Source organism: Epinephelus lanceolatus, chromosome 16, assembly GCF_041903045.1.
Source record: "Epinephelus lanceolatus isolate andai-2023 chromosome 16, ASM4190304v1, whole genome shotgun sequence".
Lineage (NCBI taxonomy): Eukaryota > Metazoa > Chordata > Actinopteri > Perciformes > Serranidae > Epinephelus > Epinephelus lanceolatus.
The window spans coordinates 35,149,393-35,152,091 of record NC_135749.1 but is presented as its reverse complement, the minus strand read 5'-3'; the positions used below and the strand labels follow the sequence as shown (position 1 = coordinate 35,152,091).

At 43.2% G+C, this 2,699-nt stretch overlaps 1 long non-coding RNA gene across 1 annotated transcript; it reads left to right on the top strand.

Moving 5' to 3' along the window:
* Window positions 1-600: 600 nt before the first annotated feature.
* On the top strand, window positions 601-1,331 carry LOC117264160 (uncharacterized). Its single transcript, XR_004502247.2, has 2 exons — window positions 601-994; window positions 1,122-1,331. It is a non-coding gene; the product is annotated as an uncharacterized LOC117264160 (long non-coding RNA).
* Window positions 1,332-2,699: the final 1,368 nt, after the last annotated feature.

The window sequence follows — 2,699 nt, the reverse complement described above, 5'->3', positions numbered from 1 at the left end:
AAATTATCACTGAATAAAGCATGTGGCCTTGATCAAATAGCAGCAGAGCATCTAAAATATGCTAGCAGTAGAGTCTCAGTGTTGATTGCTTTATGTTTTACTGGATTATTAATGCATGGAATATTTCCAGACTCTATGCTTGCTGTAGTATCAGTACCTGTTGTCAAAGACAAAACTGGAAAGATATCTAGCCCAGAAAATTACAGACCCATTGCTTTGGCAAGTGTACTTTCCAAAGCGCTGACTGATGATAGACCCCAACAATATATAATCACCACTGACAACCAGTTCGGTTTTAAAAGTAAGCACGGCACAGATTTTTGTATTTATGCACTGAAAGAGATAGTTAGTATGTAGGGATGCACCGAAATGAAAATTTGTGGCCAAAGCCGAGGCCAAATAATATTAAATGCTTGGCTGAATACCGAGTACCGAATACCGAATACCGTTGTTTAGTTTTTCATTAGTTTTTGCAGATGAACCCCCTCCAGATTAGTGTTGTCACGGTACCAAAATTGGATCAGACTGTACAATTGTGATGGGGTCGGTGTTGACAGGGGGTTTTATGCATGCGTTAATATATTTTGCTGCATGTTTTACTTGTTTTAAGTTGCTGTGTTTGGGTTTTTAGTAGAGATTTATTGGCTTGTGTTTTTAGTGGGAGATTCTTATTTTTGCATGCAGTGTTTTTTGTCCGATTGCCCCTGAACGCAGCAGACACTGACCAAAACCAGAGAAGCAATCAGCAGATGAGCAACAGGTGCAGCACGCTGGATGAAAAGGAAATAAAAGCAGAAGCACTCGGTAGAGCAGGAGAAGACGGGGACAGGAGACGGGGACACGAGTTACGGAGCGGCCACGCGCAGCCATCAGCGACCGACGGAGACACAGCCTGGACCACGGAGACGCCAGAGCCTGAAGCACAGCAGCCTGTACCCGTTTGGCGAGGATACTCCAGCCTGGGTCGGTAGTTTGACTGCCGCCCGGGAAGATCGTGAGTACCTTTCAACTTTGTTGCGGCGGGTACTGGAAGGCCGGCTGCTGGGCCAGGCAAGGGGTGTAATCTGGGTTTGTTGTGTATGTGTGTCCGATACTGGTTCTGGTCTATTCATCTTTCACAGGACGACCGGAGCAGCAGAGGAGGCGCCGCGGGAAGAGGAGCATCGGGAGTCGATCTGGGCTGGGAACGAGTTGACGTCTGAGCGGCGGCTGCTAGCGTTCCCACGTGCAAGTGACTCTGGGGCAGAGGGTTATTGCATGGACTTGTTTTAGGATTATCTATTTTATTTTGTAAAACATTGCTTTTATTGTAATAAACCCGCCAATATTTACCCTTGGCTTGTTCTTTTAACTCTGCTCACCCCTGGTTACAAAGAACCTGTAAGCCTTTTAAGAGTTCCAGAGCTCTATAAATCTCTAGGTGGCGTTGTCGGTTTTTATACTATTTCTTTAAATACTTAAATTTTTAAAATTAATTTAAGTCATTTTTTAAATTGTTAATTGGCAGTTGTTTTAATAGTCTTTTTAAAAAATTAACTTTAGGCCACGCAACACAATACCGGTGATAGTATCATGGTTCTGAGTAGTATCACGATACCACAGTGAAAATGAGGCAGATGTGCCTTTTGTCATTTATAAAAAGATAAATCACTTTTCTATTACAGGCTACATCAATGATATTTCAATGGAATAAATTACTTATTGACTTATTCATACCTCAAAAACAGCATCAATGAGTGATTAACATAGGGGGGATTAAAATAAATAAGAATCAACCAGCCACCCTCCTCCCCTGACAAGTAAAGAACAGTCCCTAAAGTGCGGTGAGGTTTGTGGGCCGTGAACGGCTCGTTTCTCCTGACGCGTCACATACCTGTGTTTGCGCCAAGAAGAGGACATTATTGGAGCCGACTTCTGTCGCCGGTAAGCCGATGGCCGCCGTATTTGACAGGAATCCATTACTGTCTGTCTGTGACCCCGGTTCAACCCACAACTGGTGGGATTCGCCTTTGTTTCTGCTGGTGGTTGAAATCTGTACTCGCACAGCGTGCTGAATGATTTAAGCCTATTTTGCTCGCTCAAAACTATTTAGTCGCAAATGCGAGTGCGGTTACGGGCGGATCGCCACACTACTGACATTTCACTCTGCCCATCACGGCACGCTGTTTTGAGTTATCAAAACACGCCGCGATTATTCGGCCTTGCTTTTCACTTATTCCACCGAATACCGAATGTGTTTTTTTTTTTTTTTTTTTTTTTTTTTTTTTTGGTAATATTTGGCCGAATATATTCGGTGCATCCCTATTAGTATGTATAGAAGAAAAAACAGTACAATGTTTCTTGGATGCATCCAGAGCGTTTAACAGAGTCAATCATGGAAAGCTATTTGCCAAAGTTCAGGAGCGAGGGGTTCCACCTTTTATATGATAAGAATATTACAGTACTGGTATACACATCAAACAATGCATGCTCGATGGGGTACAAGTACATCTGCACCTTTCCTAGTGACCAATGGTGTGAGACAAGGAGGAATCTTATCACCTGTACTCTTCAATCTGTATATGGATGATCTGTCTAGACAGCTAAACCAGTGTAGAACTGGATGTATGGTGGGAGAGAGGCTTATCAATCACCTGGTATATGCTGACGATCTGGTCATTATGTCTCCCTCTAGTGTTGGTATGCAGCAATTGCTTAGA